The sequence below is a fragment of the Manacus vitellinus genome, unplaced genomic scaffold (assembly GCF_001715985.3).
Source record: "Manacus vitellinus isolate BGI_N305 unplaced genomic scaffold, ASM171598v3 scaffold_5_pilon, whole genome shotgun sequence".
Classification (NCBI taxonomy): domain Eukaryota; kingdom Metazoa; phylum Chordata; class Aves; order Passeriformes; family Pipridae; genus Manacus; species Manacus vitellinus.
The window spans coordinates 33,412,987-33,434,632 of record NW_021940682.1 but is presented as its reverse complement, the minus strand read 5'-3'; the positions used below and the strand labels follow the sequence as shown (position 1 = coordinate 33,434,632).

Below are 21,646 nucleotides of genomic sequence, written 5' to 3'. Positions count from 1 at the left end.
AGTGCTATGTGCAAAATATAAAAAATGTATCGAATGCACCAAGAGCCGTGTTTAATGATCTGGCAAACAATCTCACTCTCTGTGTATGCAGCTCAGACTGCATTTAATATGGCATGCCCTGCATGTGGCATTCAGCTCCCTGTGACTTTTCCATTTAGTTCACTGATGTACACTGGTTTTCTTGAAGTGCTTGGGAAAAAGAAGTTGAGCAGCAACTAATCTCCTTCAGGAAAATAATGATAATGTAGCACTTTACAAAATAAATATGAAAAGTAAATGTTTGGCAGGGTTAGTGAAAAGAGTTAAGGTTAGATATATGATCAGAATTGAACAATCCTGTCTTTCACTTATTTGCATGCTTATAGTGCTAATTGCTGCCTCAGTTTTTATTTTAAAAGTTGCAAGTTGATATGCTGTTTTAAAAGGCATGAACTTATCTTGCCGAGTGAATGAGCAATGATACAAGAATACTTGTTAAAGAGTCATTTCCTAGTACCACGAACTGAGGAAGTAATTTGAAATGAGTAACTAGTCGATTTAATAAGTCAGCTAATGTACTCTTGAAAGGAATGGAAATAATTTAATATCAAACTAAAATATTTGATAAAGAACCCTTGTACCTTCATCTCTCAGGCTTGAATCAAGTATTTAAAATCTGTGGAAGAGTTTTCTCTGACTTTAGTGTGGGTTAATCAGATTTTTGCAAATACATTAAACAATTAGGCTGGTTGATCCTTTACAGCACAGTTCTTACAGAAGATTATGTAGATAGATGGTAATTTTGACCTTTATTAACATTGCCTTCTGTGGTGGTCAGTGGAGATTTTTGAATAGTCATGAGGTGCTGATGTAAAGTAGTCAGTTTGCTATTACTACCGAAATGTGTCCTTAAGTACTAGAATGCAGTTAGCAGAGCTAAGCAATAAAAGCTGTTTGTTCAGCTAAAGTCCAAAACCTTGATTTTAATATGTTTGACAAGGTCTTTCACAAGAAAACCATTTCTCTCCAGGCAGACTTCCAAGTGTTTTTTTCATCTATTTTTAAGTGGCATTTGTAGGTCAGAGAGGAGAAGCTGAGTTGTCTTAGCTTGTTGCAATTAAGATCACCTTCTTCACATAGCAGTAACTGAATTTTATGGCTATAAAATTTTTTCCTTCTAGGTAATGAAAATGAGTATAACAACAGGAATAGATGAACTAGTAGTAATGAGTCATAAAATCAATGCAGAAAATCCCCAAGGATACGTAGTTGCTTTTCAGTAGTTCTTTTTCAGCTATTTTTGCAGCTTTCTTCTCCGGGAAGGAATTTTGCACATGTTAAAAAGCAGGCCTGAAAATCCACTTTCATAGGAAAATCATTAATGATGGATTGTAGTAGAAATTGATGTGGCTATAGAGTTTAGTTTGTGTCTTTAGGATTTTTTTTTCTAAAACAAGTATCAAATAGGAGAAAAATATGTTCTTGTAAAGTATCCTGTATAATGCCGTATCCTGTGCAATGCAATGATTTATTCAGTACACTAGCTTTGGGGTTTTTTTTACTTTTGATATTTTATTGATGTTAGTAATGGAGTTCATGATGCAAAGATTTTTGTAATTAAAGTTGGGAGGTTTTTTCCCATCAAGAACTTGAGAGTCAATATGCAGAAAAGTGTCTGAAATGCTTATTGCTTTATACTATAAAAGCTGTTAGCAGAGGTCCAGCACTTTTGGCACATTTAATATAAAAATGAACAAGGACCAATAAAAACTAACAGATAAAGTTGTTGTAATAGGAAAAACTGAACAAAAGAAAATTTAATTTGGATATCAAGAGTATTTCTAAAAATGTATTTCTAAAATGTATTAGGCCTCCCAGGGGTTGTACTGGAAAGCAAATTGCTTTAGTCCCTTAAAGAAGAGCTACCAAACTGAGAGGAAATTGGAGTTAAGCTCAGCTATGCCTGTTAATACACCGCTCCTGTCATCAGGAGTCATCACAGCAAGATCAGCTGCTTCATTTCCCCACTGCCTTTTGTTGCTCTGGTGGAATCCAACCCACTCATCTCAGTTGCTGCCCTAGAACATGCCAGGTTGCTGTGTTGACACCCCAGCAGACGCAGTCCCACGCTTTGGCAGTCTAGGAGAGCATCTACAGCACTGTCTCAAGGTCTGCCTCAGTCTCTCCTGATGTTACAGCTGCGGCTTTTCACAGGTGTGCAGTCAGGTGGCCCATGCAACCACTGATCACCCTTACTCTTTCTCAGGTTCTTAATGTCCCAGAGGGCCAATCCTGATAGAAGTGTGACATTCTTATACACTTTTGAAAGAAAATGGACATTTCAGAGTTTCTAAACATAAAGCGTTGCAAGATGCCGTAGCTTATGGAAACCTAAGCAAAATAATGGGTGTCCACACATATTTCCCTGCTTTAGCTTGTTCTTGGTTTATGGGGAAAGAGAATGTGAGAAGTCTATGATGTTCTTTCTGATACTTCTGTTCTTTTCTGATCCGTAGAATCACTTTCTTTTTGGCAATGAAGTTCTATCTGTCTCAGCTAGTTCAGCAGTGAGACACATTTACCCCCTAGGAAAGCATGCTGCTTTTTCCTGCTTAAAGCCTCCTGTTCCTGTGAGGCCTGTCCCTGTCTTCCTTACCTTTGTATTTTTAAAAACTTTTCCCAACACCTAATCTCTTGTTATGTCTTTTCTTTAGACCCGTGTTTCTTCTCAGAAACTGGAAAAAATTGAGGTAGAGCATCTGACAGTGACTGTGGACAGTTCCAGAAAGTCCATGGACTGTGGGACTGAGCATGCACAAAAAGAAAAGGGGCAAATGGCAACATGCTTTCAGAGCAAGAGAGGCTGAAAGGACAGATAAAGAGGGAGTTGTACCCTCTAGACAGTTAAAAACCTGATGAAAAGGAAAGAGGAAACAGACATTAAAGACAAATGGAAAGAAAGATAGGCTGTAATCTACTGTACAACATAAAATAAAGGAAAAGTGGAACAAAGCCAGAAGGGATAAAAAAAAAGCAGGATATTACATTGCATTATACGAAAATGTAGTAGAAAGTCAGTGGGCTTTCCTGCAATCAGGGGACTAGATGAGGTGAGGAGTATTTCACAGTCCAGACTCTTGTGGTTCTGTGATACTAAGGAAGCAGAAGTAGGGAGGGAAACTCAAAGGAGGGACACAGATTAAATAACAGTTTGAGTGACATAAAAAAGGCAGAACTTTAGAGGAAACCTCATAGTTTGTGAGTATCAACTCACAGAATTCTTGAGTTTATACTTGTGTATTTAGATGGAGATTCAGTGAAGCTATCTACTGTTAAAGATATTATTCATGTGGGAAGCTGTACTGAGCAGTCCTGAAGACATGCTCACAGCCTAATCAGGAGCTCAGTGTGGTCAGAACTGTCCCACTGCACATGGGCTTGTTTCCAGAGTCTCTGACCACTCAGCCCGAAAGGCAAATGCAGAACTTTTGCCACTACAATTTGGCAAGTGTCTCTGAAGCAGAGGAAGTAGTCATGAGCATGTTTTGCCCACTGACCTGTCTTCTGACTAAATTGTTGGTGTAGGAGGAGAACTCTATATAAGAGTGATGAGACAGAATATTTCTGCTATTAGTGTCCGTGGTTAAGGGGTAAAGGAAATAACTCAGAACTTGTTCTAGCATCGTCACCCAGCAAACCACACACTAGTATCACTCAAGGAGTATTTATATGGCATTCCTATCTTAGGTACTCAACAGTGCAACATATTTCTCTCTTAATAATATCAGCTGGAAAGGCTGACTAAGAGTCCGGATACTGTTTTCCAATTTGTCTTTGTTTCCTTCCCTTTCTGTAGAGATGAGTTGGTTGTTTATAATGTGTTTAACCCTAATGGGTACCAGATAAGCAACAATTTTAAGCAAGTTTAGGTCTCCGTAACTAATCAGCAGTTGCTAAAACTCTGACATTCCTTGTCCATATCTGGTGTGCTGTGAATTTCCACCATCATTTGATTAGTAAGTTACTCTTCGTGGTCTTTTCTGAAAGAGAACTGTTATCTGTATTTTCACATTCAGGCTCTCCACCCCCTTGTGCCATATGTTCCATTTAAGGTTCCAGGACAGGAAATATAGTAGAGATACCCTTCACTTTCACATCTAATGACAATTAAGTGCTTTACATTGATTCAGACTTTCAGTTTCCCAGTTCCAGCATTCCACAGATGGGACTTTGTTTTAAAGAAATAGAAGTTAAAGAAAGCTTTGCCTCTGTATTCAAGTGCTGATTTTGTAATTTCCTTTCATTACTATCCAAGACAAAACCAGGCAAAATGCCTTTTGTCTGTTGTGGATTTTTATTCCCATGGAAAGATTTTATAGACACAGTTTAGTGTTTAAGAGAATCTAAAGGTCCATGTTACTCTGACCTTCTCTTACACAAAGGTGCTAAGTTCTACTGGCAGAAGCCAGGCTGTAAGTGAGTGGAGGTGGAGAAGGATTTTCATAAGATTTCTTAGTTGCAGCAAGCTGCAATAACTCTGACGAGGTATTACATTTTATACTAATTGAGGATTCCAGCAGGGTGCACTCACTATTTAAAAATAGTGTTGGTTTTGCTGTTCTGGGATTTTTGTATAGGTTGGGATAAGTCACCAGAAAACTGAAGAACAGCAACACTGTGGTCTACCAGAATTGTAGTAGGTGCTGCCAGCAGGGTTACTAGTCAGATGTCATCTTTTTAGGAGTCTTGATGTCAGTGCTGTGTGCAGCCCAAATATCCTATAGAAGGAAGACTGTATCAGACTATATATGTCTATATAGCTGAGATTTTTGACTATATATGTCTAGTGTGCATGCTCTTTGCCTTTAGTTCTTTTAATCTACAGAAGATAATGACCTGAGGATGATAGACCAGAACCTGTGATGCTATTGAAATTACCAGAAGTTGAAAGAGAGTATCTCAGAGTAGCATTTGTCTCAGACTGTCTTCTAACCTTGTGTAGTTAGAAGAAGCAGAACCTGCTCTTTTATTACATGGGTATACACACAAGAGACACCATGCAGTGATGTACAAATAGGCAAACAGATCCTAGGTGCGTTTGCCCAGCTGTTTTTTTCAGTCCATAGTAATTTAAGTTTGAAAAGGCCGAGCCTAAAGTAGTACCTGTCACCACATAACATTTACGGCTTCACTAAACATAGCCAATGTCTTACAATTATGAGCCTAGCCTTTGCCATTTTGGGCATGACACCTCTAGGTGTATTTTAGAACTGCTGAGGATGCTTTTAACTACAATTAAAACACATTTCTAGTATGGCTTTGAAAAATGGCCTTCCTTTTTTTGCCTACAAATTCACCTCAGGAAATATTTGTGGTTGCCATTTATAGTACTTAGAACACTAACTACCCGGTCACATCTACAAATTAGACAATTAAACACCTAAGAACTAGGAAATGAACCTCTGAAATAATCCTCACAGGTATTTCTGGAAGCAAAATTCCAACCAAAAAATTAATGAAGTCAAGCTCTTTCAGTAACAGCAAAAAGCCCAGAGCCACTAAATTAGTTTTCTTGTAAAGTGGTTATTGACCCAGGTTTTTTTAGGTGAATGATGATACAAATATTTGATTAATACAGAAAAGCAGTGAGTAACAGTATTGACAAAAAAAATACTTGTTTAGAATATAGATATCTTAATGAAATTAAAGGTATTAATTAAAGGTGGTGATGAATAAATGGCCTCTGAAATAGTATTCTACATGCAAATAAAAATTTGATCATGGCTAGAAGAATTGCAGATTGGCCCACACTGTTTTCCTAAAGCTGTTGAAGGATAGATTTAAATATAGTCTCTGGAGTCTTTTCTCTGAAATCCTCAAAAATGTGTACTTGAACTGAGTAATAGTGTTTATGAGAAGTTGAATCTGATGCCACAGACTCATTTAATGGAAGCTGGTCAACCAGTGTTTAAAGCCCAGCAATACACAGTCATGTGTCATTGAGTCTGTACATGAATGCATGATTCTAGAGCAAAGAGCATTTCATTTGTTCTTGGGAAAAGGAACCTCAAATTCTCTTATATAAAAAGAGCATATATAAAATTCATACAGTCATATAGTTGTACAGGGCAAAGACATCCTACTGAATCATTCTTGTTCTTCTACTTCACAGTAATTTCTCCCCAGTCATATTTGAGTTTGTAAGTAGGTACAACATACCAGTGAGGTTAAAAGGAAGGGTCAATAGGGTGAAGTGACTTTCATTCAACAAGAAGACTGCTTACAGACATCTTAAGTGTTCCAAGTATGTATATACCAACTATCAAAATTACTTTAAAAGGATTATGAAGAGGTTGCCATTTCTAAGGAGATGTGTGGAGAGGAGAATTTTAAATAAATAGTTCACAAAAAGTAGAAGTCATGTCCAAATGAAGGAGACAAGAAAATATGTTAATGTGAAGCATGTTAAATGGAAAGCATTGATGAAGGAGGACTAAAAAGGTGCTGATCACCTGGTAAGGGCTTGGAAGTATTAATAAAAAACACTTTCATACATGCTGGAAACAGGAGGTCATTGAAGAGCATGTAGAGACAATGAATCTTGAACAAGTAAAAGGAGAGCTCAAGTAAGGCAAGGCGGCAGGAGTACAACGACACAAATTTTAGGCATCTTAGAAGAATTTAAGAAGATTTCCACATCAGAACCTTTCTTTACAGGGAAGGATTTGGGGGAGCTGTCTAGTGTTGGAATACGGGTAAAGGAGTTTTCAAACAGATCAATAAATCAGTAGTGACAAATTGTCAGGAACAAACACTGTTCTCCAAAGAAGTCAGATCAAAGTGAAATATGAAATTTCTAAACTTCCTACAGTACAGTCGTAGCTGTAGGGCATGGGGTGGGTGGCTTAACCTCAAAGAAGGTGGTGGCAGCCATTATGACATCAAGAAAGCTCCTGGAACTATCGGCCAGTAGGTCTGATCACCACTCCAGGCAAATAGGTATAAGCTATGGAAAAAAACCCAAAACTATAGAAACTTGGATAAGTATAATATTGACAGGTACAATAAGTAAAAAAAAAAAAAAAAAGGCAGTAATATTTTTTTTAGAAAGGAATGTGTATCACAAACCTGTTGCAGTTCTCAGAAAGAAAACTAGTAAGTGTGTGGCCAGGGATGGTTCAATCAGTGTGATGTGTCTTGTTTTCCAAAATAGTTAATTTCAGTGTTATTCATTGAGTACTTTAAAGGAATTAAGTGTCAGGGAATGAGAGAGAAGGTTCTCTCCTGGGCTACTTTGACAATATACCTGTATATTTCCAATAGGAATTTTGCTGAGACCTATGCTGCTCAAAATTAATAATTTGGAACTAATTGTGTGAAGTTATGAATTGTTGATGATAAAAAAATTAGTTAATACTAAAATAGATGATGAACAGTTAAAAAAGGAACTCATGCTACTTAAAGGCTTGGCAATGCAATGGCAGGCAATGCTTTATGTTGCTGTGTTCAAGGTGATGAGAAGCAGTTCTGCTTTTGCAAAGGTGACCTCTGAGGTATTTATTGCCGAATGGAAAAGAGAACTTGGGTCATGATGAATAGTTCTTGCAAAATACCAGTTTTGTTACAGCAGTGGTCAAAAGAAGGAATAAAATATTAATAATTGTTAGGAAAGGAAAAGAGAATAAAATGTAAAACATAATTCTGACATAGCAAGCTCATTGACCCACTTGGATTTTTAATGGATTTGAACACTACAAATAATAATCAATCTGAAGAAGTGCAGATGAATGTTAGATTGTTCAAAGATACTGAATTATTTCCCCGCAAGGGGAGATAAACAGAGTAGGTCTTCTCAAAAATAAGAGACAAACTTAAGAAGAAACAGGACTGAGACCTGTACATCTAATTAATTTTGTATAGAACATGAATGGAAAATAATTATTTATTATTTCCCAAAATCTAACAACTAGAAGACAAACAGAAATTGTTTAGGTAAGCACAAGCAAAAGGGAGTATTTTTTTCACACAATGCAGTTAAATTGTTGAGTTTGTTAGCATGGAAATTCTTTATGTCAGATGTGTAAATTGATTTACAAAAATGTTAGGCAAATTAAAAGGAAAAAAAAGTAAGATACAGAAGAAGGATTTTTACAGACCGTACAGAAAGTGTTTTTAAACTCAGTGGACTTAATGCTGTATCCCACTTTAAAAATGCAGGAAATGTCATTCCATATTTGCCACGTGTATCTTTCCTCAGCATCCATTATTAGCCACTGTCTGAGCTGGCACCACTCTAGAAATAGATTTTTATTCTGACTCACTGCAAATGCTCTTAAGGTCTTAATTTCTAGTTCAGTATGCTTCTATATTATAGTTAATATTTAAATAATAAGAAATTTCAGCTGAAATAGTAATTCCAGCATCTCCTACAAAGAAGAATATGGGTATAAAGTATCTGGGACCCCTATACTGGAATTATGTCTCCCAACTTTTACATCTTTTTACGTAACACAAGTAAAGATTATAATTTCTGTTATATGCAGAGAGACTGCAGTAAGTTCCGTGTGCTTTCTGTCAGTTCTTTACCTGCTTTAGATATGGTAGTATATGGTAGTATGCTGCAGGAGAATTTTTCTGAACACTGGATAGAAATATTAGTATTTTTAATGAACATGAGTATGGAACAATTTGTCCTGTTACTGCACATCTTCGATTCCCTAACAGCGTATCTACATCTCTTTTTCCATTATCATATATATATATATATACACGCATCTATATGTGTCTGTGAGAGAGAAAAACCCTTAACACGTTGCAAATAAGTTCTGTAGGTGAAAAACTTTCCACATTAATACTCAAACGTTTCCAAATGTTCAGTGTTAGTTAAGCGTGATGAAGTGTACTTATTAGATAGAAAGAATTGTGAATATGCTGAATTTCAGGTAATATTGTGGTAGAAATCACATTGGGATTTACTGAATTTCATCCCAGTAGAATGAGGTGAGATATAATAATAAAAACCAAAAAAAACCCCAAAAACTCCCCACCCCAAAACCAACCCACAAATAAACAAAAAAACCCCCAACTCAACAAAAAAAATCAAAGAAATTAATTAAAAGCACCCTTTCAAAATGACAAGTCAGATATACCTGTGGTAGAAGTCTGTGGCATCAGTTGACTTACTCCATGGATGATTTTGCACAAACAAAATTTCAGTTACATGATTGAGAAAGGAATGCCCTCAGTGGGTGCTGGGAGGTGAACTGCACCCGGGTGCTGCCACGCAAGGAGGCAGGTCCCCGGGCAGATGGGGTAGCAGAGGTACCTCTATGGTAGCTCTCCTCCAGGGCTTACAGGGAGAGTAGCAGCTACTTTCCTTTGCAGAGGCTAAATTCTGCTGGCAGCAGGGATGGGTTAGAGCATGTTCTGCAGTGTGGCACAGTTACTGTCCCCACCTGATAGGAAGGGGTTTTTTCCCCCCTTCTTCTCTGGTTTATGTCAGTGGAAGGTTGCATGAATTAAAGATGTTTTCTAACATGTTCTACCAGACTTTTTATCCCCTATAACATTTGGAAACATAGTCTTTACCTATCGCAGTAAAGTCTGAGCACTTCATAAAGGTTTGTGACCTAAATTGGAATAGGTACAAGGCAGTAATATCTCCTTTTATAGTGAGCAAAAATAGCGTTCACTGGTTTGCTCAGAGGAATATAGAAAGGGATATAGAAAGGAATAAATAGCGCAACCACGAACAGCGCTGAAATCTAACACTCCTGCTATCTTTAGGGTTGTTCCTCCTGCATCAACTTCTGCACTGTAGACATGAAACCTTTGAAAAGTGATTTGTGAAACTGAAACATGTCAAGGTGGATTCATGTAATATTTTGTGGAGATTCCAGATAAAGTTGGGGAGCAGTTACACATTTTAAAAAATATGTTTATAATTAAGTTAATTGAAGCATTAAACAGTGCCAAATATGGCAGTATCTGCCTCTGTCATATTGATGTAGCTCAATGGTTGTTTAGTTTCCCTGTTTTCTTAACTTTCTGGAGAATAGCAGATGTTGAAGTGGACATAAAAATCTATCAAGTGTCCAAATCTACCTGGAGTTCTATGCAGAGACAATGTGATGACACTGATTCCTTTTTCACCACAAAATTCTATTTCCAGTTTAAGTCCAGTTGCTGTTAGAAAAGAAACCAGATCCTTCAAGCTACTGTCTCCTTGGCTGAAGGGGACAGTTTAACAGCAGGAAGACTATGTTACCATTTCACAGATCCTGGGTTTCCAAAACAACTGGAATGTTGTGAGGAGCAATTTAGAGCAGCTCAGGGCAAAGGTGGGTTGCTGCAAAACTAATTTAGCTGAACCTGCACATGCAGTGCCTGATTTCTTGATGGGAATTTAAGAAGGTTAGTTTAAAAAGCAAAGAAACCATAAACAAAAATAAACAGTGAGAATATGTACTCTTCATGCTTAACGAGAGTCTTGAAAATGCTGGTAATGTGGTGAAACAGCCACAGGCTGTATATTTTTTTTTTCTCCTCGTTAATCTCGGTAGACTATAAAGAGAGCAAGGTAAAACCTGCATACCTGTCCCCAGTTTTACCTTACCTCCTCTGCCTTCTGCAGACTGAACTTTTGGGGAAGCCAGAGGCCTCAAGGAAGGTTGCAGCTAAGCTGATGTTTTGCAGCAGAGGACAGAGACTTGGTGTGTGGCAGTTCCAGTGCAGCTATTTCCAAAATGTGCTGTGTTCTGTACAGCCAAAGGAAAGGCTTATGGTCAACAAGCCAGAGAAGAAAAGAGACAAAAGGAATGAGCTGGCCCCAGGTTTCAAGCCACTGCCATATAGTTTATCTCATCTTTGGGGCAAAGTTATGTGACTGGGAAGTTAAGACAGGAACAGGCTTCTTCCTAGAGCAGTGTACTGAAAGGGCTTGCAGGATTTTTAGGATACCTGAATTCATGCTATAATCGGAAAAGCATCACGGCTCCGTTGAGTTGTAAAGGACAAAGTCAGAGTGACTTTGCATGTACTGCATGACCTCAGAGCAACAGGAGTTGTTAACTACCCAAACAGCTAGAGGTGTAGAATGAATTCAGCTGAAGAATCTAACAGAGCAGAGCTCTTTGGCCAGGAGGAAGGTGACAGTGGGTGGGATACATTTAGGAGGTCTCAAAGATCAGTCGTGGCACACAGAAGGGAAAATGTTCACTATCATTCTTCTGGTAGCAGAACGGAGGTCATTTAATGGAAGTAGTAGCTGGTAGATCTGAAAGAAACAAGAGAAGATGCTTTATCATACAAGGCATATTGAAACACCTTATTACAGGATGTTGCAGAAACTGGAAGTGTTTATGGGGATTTAAAGATTAATTGGATAGGCTCAAAGAATGTCATTTTTATCTTGGGCTATTTAATATCAGAGCTTATGTTCAGGAAGTCCCAGAGCCATAAATCAGTGAAAACTGAGGTACCATTATGGCAAATATCTCTATGTGCTTGTCTTACTCATACACTCTTCCCTAAATGTCCCTCACTGACAACCATTTCAGAAGGGATACTGGCCTTGATAGTGTAACAGAAGTGCCCATTCTCTTTTTTTTAGGAAGAGATATGGAGAAAAGATAGCATTTGAGATCTGAATAATGATACAGACATTTTACTAATAGTGTGATAGTAGCAACCAACTAAACGAGGCATTACTGTAACTGAAAGGAGAGGATGAAGCATACCATATTGCCAGTCACTTGTTTTCATTATTGGAGACCTCTGAAGCCCTGCTCCAGCTGTTTGGAAACTCGGTGACGTCCCTGAGCTCCAGGTGCTGAGTACTGTCAGTTGTCAGTGAAGGAAGTCCTTCTGAAAGCAAAGTGATTTCAAATTGGCGACAAGCAGGATTAGGTCTTTAATCACTCTTCTCCTCAGATGAAAGTGCTTATTTAGGTCACATGGAAAATTAGATTCTCCTCTCTCTCGGACATCACAAAATTAATACATGATAAACTGTGTATAGGATTTTGTTAAATGTTACTTTGCAGCTGTAATTTTGTTAGGTGGTCAGTTGACTTTTTTTGACACCATTTCAGAAGGGGAAATTGTTAATTAATCATACTGCATTATTTGTTTATATTAAAAATGTGCATTCATTTGGTATACAAATATTTATTTACTCGAATAAGATGCTGCAGCAGGGTATGCGTGTGTTAGGCGCACGAGATAGGTTATTTACTACAATTCAACCCCAACCTGTCACATCAGCTTTTATGTCATTTGGGGCCTTTCTTGAGCTGTTTGAGGTTTGTGCCAAACTGTGCCAAATTCATTTGTTTGTTTTATGAGGTGAGAACAGAGGCTGCCAAACAGCATCTCTGCTTGTAATATGTGTTAACATCTTGTGCAGTTGAGGTGAAATGGATTAACATACTGTCTCTGTTAGGTAAAATACCCTTGCTGTTCTTCAAGTTTGATATAAAAAGGGTTTTAATAGAAAACTGGAGCTAATTTCAGGGAGGTTTAGGCTTTTTTATCTTTATATAGTGTAGATGAACAATTTAGTAAGGTCTGAATTACAATTAAAAGACCAAAGTAAACTGAGTACAGTAAAATTGTATATTTTACTTGAAAGGGCTCTATGTTTTGGTAATTTCCATTTAGCTGAGCCAGCAGACTGTAAAGGAGATAGAGACACTCAACACTATAAGTCATGTGAAATTTAAATATAAATGTATAGTGATAATGTACAGTTTCTGTTCCTTGGTGTTCCTCTGCTTTGCCCCTTAGTTGTAATTTCTCTTAAAACATAAAAAACTCTCCTGTATAAAAACTATATATGTAATTTTGAAAAGTACCTCAGTGCCTTCTTTATGTAATTTCTATAGCTGTACAGAAATTCTTCTAAAAAAGAATGTATACACCAGTCATCATGAGAATGGCTGAAAATCATAAGAGACTTTTAAGAGTAGCTGATTTTATATTTGCCTTCAGGATTTTGAGATTTTCCTTTTAAAATAATTTAATTTTGATGTATTTTAGTATTTTTATATATGCATTTGACTCCAGCATCTGAGATTTTGAGAAACTCACTGAGTACCACAGGACACATCATGAAGCTTAGTGAACCAGTCTCTCAAAGTGGTAGCTCCCAACTGTTCTTCTACCAGCCTTCATTTCCATCCTCTCTACTCTTCCGCATCCTGTCCGCTCCTGGTGAGAACTGTTGCTTCCATAACCTACCTTGCTGGCCCCAGTAGCCCAGCTTTCCCCTCTTTCTCCTGTTCCCTGCCTTTTATCAAGTCCCACCAAGGCAGGGACAGAGGTCAGCACAGAGGTCAGCCTGGTCATGATGTGTCCGGGAATGAGCTTGGGCTCTGTGCCATGTCTCATCTCTGTTGTCAATACACCTCACCCATCAGAAATGCTGCATTTCTGGAATCATGGTTTTGACTGGCATAATCCAGGAGTACGCTTATGCATGAGTATTTCCAGGCTTAGATCCACACTCACAAGTACTACTCCAGTCAGTACAAGTGGTAAGGTGAATGTCAGAAGGAAGCATTTCCCCTTCTGCTAGACTAAGTTTTATGTGAGAATCTCTGAGGAGGACATTTTCTTGACCCATATGCATACTCAGCAGACTGCAGTAGTTCCAAATAAGCCTTTTCAACCCAGCATATAAATTACTTTCTTGAATGCTTTGGTATATTGTATAAAATAAGAATTTAGAGCAGGGATTTCGGGTTGGGTTTTTTTTTGGGGACACACACACACACACACATGTGTTTAGTTAAAGAAAACTGCTTCTTGAAAGATGTGCAAGTTTATCTATTAAAGATGGAAGACCAAGTCCTGCTTCAACTGAAGCTCTTTTATGAGATGACCAGTATGCTGGAGCCTCATGCAATGCCGACTCTCTCTCCCCATTTGTTAGGGAAAATGAAGTAATCCAGAGCCATACTAAGATTTCTCATTACAGAGATGTTGCAGCTTTTTCAGTACACTGCAGCCCATTTGCTGGTGCATTATTAGTTATTATTACAAGCAGTAAAAGTTCACCTGAAAAGCACCATGCTCCATTAGGCAGGTATGTTATTTCTTCTTCCTTACCCTGTTTCTCACTCACTAGGTGGCAAACACAGCCAACTTAGACCCCAGGAAATCCAGCAAAGTCTGGTTGCCACAGTCTAATAGCAGGAGATACAGTGGTGCTTTCTTTTCTGAGGATACATAGCAAGACAGGGATGTAGGGACAGGGATGTATACTTGTGGGACAGGATGTAGATGAGGTTGGTGATGGAGCAGGAGCAGTACTGGAGTGTCTGCCAAGTACTGCATTTCCTGAGCTGAGGTGATGTAAAATAGGAAAAATCCATCTGTGGTGAAGATGTTCCCTGCACCAATGAGGCACCTATCAGGGTTATGTTGAGGAGCTGCAAGCAGACAGCTGGATGCCAGAGGTGTAGCACCGACAGAGTATTTTGTACTTACATAGGTTAGTGCTAAGGTACAGGGTTGAGGAGGTAGGACAAATCCACACTGGCAAGCTGTAAGCCGCTTTTTCCTACAGAATCCCACCTTTGGCAAGAGCAGTGGTGCAGGATGGTTGCCCACAGGGAGCCTTGGCTGGTGGATTCCCCCTCTGCAGCCATTCTGTGCCATTGACGTGGCAATCTTATTGATACATCAGAAAGTTTTATGGTGAATCATGGGTGATTCTTCCAGAAGGTATTCTCCCTAGGACCAAAGCTGTGCTCTTCATACCAGCAATAACATCCATGCTCCTCCAGAGAGCTAAACAGTTGCTTCCTACACAGCTGAGCATCTCCTGCACATGCACTGTGGGAGCTGCATCTGCACAGGTGGGAATGCACAGGCATAACTCACAGCAAGGCTAGATGCGTTTTGTTTCAGTCACTGGCTCCTGAAGAGCCCATGTCTGGGCTGAGCATCTTAGACACCTGCTTGCCATTCTGTCTGGGCTGTGAATTTTCACCATCATTTGTGTAATTTAGTATGAAACAGTTATAATTTCTTCAGTGTCGAGCATTATGTGAATTCTATCTAGAAGGCATATTCAGAGTGAGACATCTGAATCCCTGCACATCCAAAATATGCATCTCCTAAGCTGCATTTTTACGACTGAATATGTTGGTCATTATTCTTTTATTTTCCCAGTCAGACTAGTTGACTAGGATATCGGTGTTTCTTTGTATAATTGGAAGATATATGCTAAAAAGCATCCAGATGTGGTAACTTCAGTATTTTTACAAAACATTAGTATGATTTTAAGAAAGCCAAACAGTTATTTCTGAAATGTGGTAAAAATAATTTGCTCCCTATCTGACAGCTGTGTGCACCAAGTTGTACCCAGTGAGCCAGTTTTACAGTCAGTTGTAAACTCTCTCATTTAGAGGTTTATAATGGAAACTACAACTCTACCTTCACTAATGCTGTGTAGACTATACTGCTGTAATATCAATTTGATTAGACGCTTTGTTAAATCAGTTATTCCTGGCAACAAAGGCAAAGGGCATGTGGTGTTTTAGCATCACACATACTGCTTTTATCTTGGCAGGTGAATATTTGAAGGGAAGAACTAGAAATAGAGGCTCTAAGCTGTTTCAATTCCCTCCTTGCAGCATGGGTTTGTAAAGCAATTTATTCAAGCTGCAGCCTATAGACCATACATCACCTTCCTGGTTGGCTTTGTTGGCACCTTGTCACATTCTTGTGGGCTTGAGGAATTCATTGTTCTTGTTTGAGCTGATAAGAACAAAAAAGGATTTTCTGCCGAGACCTTGGGAAAGGCAGAGGGGGAGGAATGTTGACATGAAACAGCAGGGCTGCACTTTCCCAAGCCTTGAAGCAGCCTGCATTCTTCCCTAGCTGGGGAGCCTGGGTTGAGGTGTGATAAGCACTGATTTCCTTGCTGCTGCTGCCCAAAAGCATGGCCCCAGTGTTGGATCACTTCAAAAGGAGTCTCTCATAGGGCAGGAGATCACAATTGCCAGGATGAATGTGAAGCATAGTTTTACTTAATTTGAGCCAGTCCTCTAAAATTCACCTTGCTCTGTGTGTGCCTTTTGGGAAAGGTACCACTCTGATCCTTCTTCCCCCACTGTATCCTTGAATGCTCAACTTAGGACAGTGGCCTAAAGTTCTTGGTACCAGAACCACTCCTTGAAGGTGGAACATGTTATGGATATTGAAAGCATCACTTTGCTTCTTACGGGCTTGGTAACAAGAGCTGTCACAGACGTAGCATCTCATCACTATCCTGGGAGTCACTATCCTGAATGAAAACTCTAGCTGAATTTTTGCGGGTTTTTTTTTGGGGGGGTTGTTATTTTTTTAATCAAATTTCCTCAATATTATGAAAGAAATTTGTTTTCTTGCTTCTCCTGAAAGCACAAGAGGTCACCACAAGGGCTTGAGGCTTGTGCCAGTATGAATCATATTGGTACTGATGAGCAGTGAGCTACAAACAATATCAATTAAAACCAGAATTTTTGCTGGAGCAGACAACAATCTGTTCAGAGTTTTTTTTCCTGCTATGTGTACAGAGGAGTGTTTTGATTATATTATGCCTTCCAGGTACCTGTGAAAAAGCAAACATTACATCCTTAAGCTCTCTTGTTGAGAGGATATCAAAAAGCCCTAACAGAGGCTGTCCTTGAAATAATATCAGCTCTTTTTGAAATAATGATAACAATAAAAGACCCCCACCTCTTTACCTTTCCAGAGGGGCCAAACTTAAATTTCAGGACAATGATGACAAATAGAAAGGGGTTTTTCCATTTTTAAATTCAAACAGAAACAAGATGTTGGCTCCAAGGGGAGTATGTAAGATCAGTGTGTGGCGAAGGGTCTTTCCAATAAAGTCCTTAGTTTTTCCTTTCATGGTTATTTTTCTTACCATTTATGCTACTGATATGCTGATCTACAGGACCAGCTGGAGTGATCCACAGATAAAACATGCCACTTGGCAGTACAGCATAGGATGATGGAGAAAGCTGCTAAAGGAGCATCTCTTATAAGGAAAGGCTGAGCAAAGTAGGCCTGTTCAGCCTCAAGAAGAGATGACTGAGAGGGGACCTTATCAATGTCTATATGTCTGAGGCAGGGGTACCAGGAGGATGGAGCCAGGCTCGTCTTGGTGGTGCCAGGCAATATGAAAAGAGGCAACAGACCCTGATGCACAGGAAGTTCCATCTGAATATGAGGAAGAACTTCTTTACTGTGCGGGTGACCATGCACTGGAACAGATTGCCCAGAGAGGTTGTGCAGTCTCCCTCACTGGGGATATTCAAGAACTGTATGGGTGCAATCCTTTGCAAGGTGCTCTAGGATAACCCTGCTTGAGCAGAGAGACTGGACCAGATGACCCACTGTGGGCCCTTCCAACCTGACCCATTCCGTAAATTCCGTTGTAGTGCAAATATTAAGGCTGAACTAGCAATGTTTTCAAAGAGCACAATTTGTGTGATATACTGGATGTTCTGTGGGTTTTTTTCATGTTAAGGGCAGACTTGTATCTATATGTGGGACACAAAGCCAAAAGAGATGAATTATGGTTTAAATCAGCTTCACACAAGGAGGGGACTTTCACTAAACTAGGTTTCCTGCTGAGCCAGGGTACTGTGGGGAGCACTGGCTTGAAAGCTATACAAGGAGTACAAGCATCCCCACCAATGCTGCTGTCACAGGAGGATGGCGGGGAAATGAGGCAGCAGCCAGGGAGGAGAGAGCAAGTTGATGTTGACAGGAGAGAGGGGAAATGGTGAAATAGTGAGGGATGTTGAGGTGGCAGTGGCAGAGAGCTAAGGAGATGTAGGCAAAAAAGCAGTGTCAAGGTGTCCTGACTACAAGCAGGTTGGGAAGCATCAGCATACAACATAAAACTTGCCTGACCAGCTTCAAGTCCAGACAGTATACTTCGTGTGCTTCACTTTTCATCATGTGTAAAATAGGAATGGTAATTCCAGTCTTTTGCTTTATGAAATATTTTGACATCTTTAGACAAAAAGCCAAACATTTATTTTACCAGCACATGGGACAGAGGAAAACATTTCTACTTGGGAAAGCCTGCTTCTAGGGGTCCAGGTCAGTTCCTTTGGAGTTGGAACAGTTAAAGCAATCATCTGCCTGTTGCTCAGACCACAGGACTGAAATCTGTAATTTAACATTCAGTACCTTTCATTGCCTAAGAGGGGTTGACATTTTGACATTTTTTTATTACTGGTAGTGGCTATACAGAGAATATACACAAGGATAAAATGCACGCAAGGTGTAAATGGAGAAGTGCCAATATGCGTGGATGTGCCTGTGTATATGTGTAAGCCTATTTTTGTAATACGTGGAGCATCTTATATACAGGACAAAGACTAGGACAAGCTTGTTGGGTTTTTTAAGTCAGTATTGGCAGGTCTAAAAAAGAGTCATTTCTGCCTGCAAATCTTGCCTTGCTCATAACCTGAGCTGGTCATATTACAGTGCCTATTCTCTTGGCAGCATGGTGTCTTCTTGATATCACTCAAACAGGTTTGTGCATCTTTAGCAATGGTTGCTGGAGAATATTCGATACTAATTTGAAGTGGGGTGGAGTTTATGGTACAAATGCCCTCAAAATACTGCAAGGATCACATCTCTCATGTGAGTATTTCTACTGAAGTGAGGGCTGCTGCCTCAGGTTCTGCCTTTGCAGGTGTTCTTAATGATTTTCTTTTGAGATGACTCCACATTTTCATCTGTTTCTCTAAGTTCAGCTCCTCTGACATTCCCATTGGCAAGCTTGCCAGCTTTGAGCTTTGCCTTTTCTCTGGAAGCTGCCCTGCTTTCCAGGACTGAGCTCACTGACAGTGTATCACTGCTCTCTGCTGGAGAAGCACTGAGCTGGGCCAGGCCTCTCTGGGTCTCCAACTGTTTGTCAGGAATGCAGGTGTGATGGCCAAACTGATAACCTCTGAGCCTTCAAGAGCAAACTTAATGTAGGGCTTATTCCTGTTCCCTCTACGGTACAATTTAGGGTCTCTGTTGTGCAGGCTGGAGACAAGGGTTTTCAGAAAAAAAAAGAGAGAGCTAAATAGGCTGATGCTGGGTGATTATAAACATCTGTGGTCACATGCACTCGCATCTTGGTAGTGCATGATAACAGGCACTGACTGGTGTCATTTTCACAGGTTTCTGTACTGGCCTGGAGTATAATTGCCAATTGTAGTTGCAGTCATATAATTATCCCTCTGTAAAATGTTTCTTCAAGTCAGATGGAATGCCCAGTTAGGAGAGTGTTTTTCTACTCAAAGGGAATAGCAAACATGAGGTCCTAAAAGTTCATGTTGAAAGAGACTTGTTCCAGTCATCTTGATCAGATTTTGGTAGTTGCGGAAGTTATTCTGGCTGTTGCATTGAGTCATTTTTCAAAGACGCAGGCAAATGATCAGATCTTCCCCACAAAATGAGACTTATTTAAAATAATGTCTCCCACTTGAGCCCCACACACGCACATCCATACATGCACATGCACACATTATACATCTTCTAATTTCATATACGCTTGTAGCTCTGGCATCTTTTTTGCTTGAAAACAAATCATAAAAAGGCAGCTTTAAAACAGCTTTAAAGTGCTGTTATATTCTGCAGCATTCCAAGTGAATTATTGCTGTGCTGTCAAAGAAAACAAAAACATTTGGGAAGGACTGTTTATTTTACAGTGGTTGACCAAAAGTATGCGAGTGGTTATAAAAAATGTAGACAGCTAACAATGGGAGGTACCATTGCTGATTCTGTAACCCATTCACAAACCTTTGACACTGATTTTAGATCATTAGAGATAGAGCTAGGTACTGTGCACAGGAAAACACGTACACTTCCAAATCACTCAAGTTATAAACAAAACACACCATTCTCCTCTTCCTCAGTCCACCCTGGTCCTTCTTCCCCACTCACCTACATAGCCAAGCAAAAAGCATGAGATTTCTAATGTAGTGTGGCCTTTTCAGCCAACTGTTCTTTGAACTGGTTTCCACTACGGCAAGGTAGTAGTAGAGATGTGTATTTAGATTTGACTTATCTTTCAGAGAACCCTTTTATTTAGGTGGTACCACTTTTGGTGCCTTGCAGAATATACCACCTAAGGAGTCTTTCTGTTGTGCCTGTCTCGTATTGGCCTTTTTAACCACCAGCACGCTTGAAACAAACATGGGTAGAGCCTTTCCCAAATCTTCGTTCACGAAGCCTAACCATGACATGACCACTTTTGGTGCTATAGGGTACCGGTTGCTATGATTAGACTTGCTGTGTATTGAGGTCCCCACCAAAAATTGTTGCCTGCAAGTTGAAGGTAAGTTGGAATCTGTAAGCTAATGTGCTTGTCGTTAGAAATAAGGCATGTGGTTCTGGTCTGCTCATCCTAGAAAGTGAGTAGTAGAACAGAGGGCAGCCCAAAGGGTGACCAAGGAGGCTGCCATATTGGTGGCTGCTCAATGATAAATGACTGAGTAAGCTGGGACTCTTCAGCCTGGAAGAGAGATGACTTTAGAAGAGTCTGCAAAGTCATGAGAGGCATAGAGAGAGTTGGTAAGGATTGGCTCTTGACTAGTTTTTCTAACACTGGAGTGAGTGGTATCAAATCAAATCAGCAGTAGCCTATTTCAGAACAGGCAGAGATGGTTCTTCACACTGCAGGTTGTAGATCAGTGGAACTGCTTGCCAAAGGGCATTGGATACTAACATTTCATGAGAGTTAAAGTGAAGGCTGGAGAAATTCAGGGGAGGAGAAACTCATGAGATCCTTTGAGGGTTACTAAACATAGACAGACCACATGTTGCTGAGGAGCTCCCACAATCTAAAATAATTAAAGGTTCGAAGAGTATCAGGGCATTATCCTTTCTCTGTGTGGCCTTTTTCTAGGCATATGCAGAAAAAGAACATAGAACACAGTAATACTCATGGTCATAATGATAATAACAATCATAATCATAAGAATAATTTATGAAAAAAAAAACCTGTGAGTACTTACTGCAAAGTGCTAGAAAGTTCAGCCTTGGTCTGCTTCAGTTTTTAGCTGCCAATATCCTGCAGGACACTAAAAAAAGAATAGAAGAAAGAAAACTGTTAAAATATTATTGTCCACCCACTGCCCTGCTCTGTACGTGCTGAAACACGTGCAGGTTCCATGCAGTTATTAATGAAGGTCTGTTAATGAAGAAAGGATGTGGATCCCAGTGAACATGCCTTTCATAAATGTGCCAGGATTACTGTGTCACTGCTGTTGACACATTTCCTTTCCCTGTCGGTGCACACCCTTTCCGATGTGTTCCTGCAGCACATGCAATTTGGTCTGAGTAGTCCTCCAATTATGTGGAATTTCATTTGAAAATCAAGATGGGGAGTGTGTGTGAGCTGACTAGTAGCTGATCAGTCCTTTTGCCCTCTATTTACTACCCTAGTATGTCAGCAGTGCCAGGGACTGTACAATACGTCATTAAAGCTATCTTTCCTGACCAGCGGGAAATCAGCATGCAAAAGCCTGCTGCTGTTTGCCAAAAGGAACCTTAGTCAATGGGAGAGAGAGAGATGTTTGGTCTTTTTGCTGCTTATATTAGAATCATGCACTGCTATTTCTATCTGTTTTGCCAGTTGGCATCTGTCCACCTTTTCTGTTCA

At 39.6% G+C, this 21,646-nt stretch overlaps 1 protein-coding gene and 1 long non-coding RNA gene across 2 annotated transcripts in view; one reads left to right on the top strand and one right to left on the bottom strand.

Annotated features, from left to right (window-relative positions):
• The window catches only part of HMGA2 (high mobility group AT-hook 2), a 103,767-nt gene that overhangs the window by 30,056 nt on the left and 52,065 nt on the right, over positions 1–21,646 (top strand). The gene's annotated exons all lie outside the window — the stretch shown is intronic.
• LOC108641068 lies at positions 10,956–21,043 on the bottom strand. Its single transcript, XR_001921740.1, has 3 exons — positions 21,000–21,043; positions 11,718–11,844; positions 10,956–11,254 (listed from the first exon to the last, which is right to left on the bottom strand). It is a non-coding gene; the product is annotated as an uncharacterized LOC108641068 (long non-coding RNA).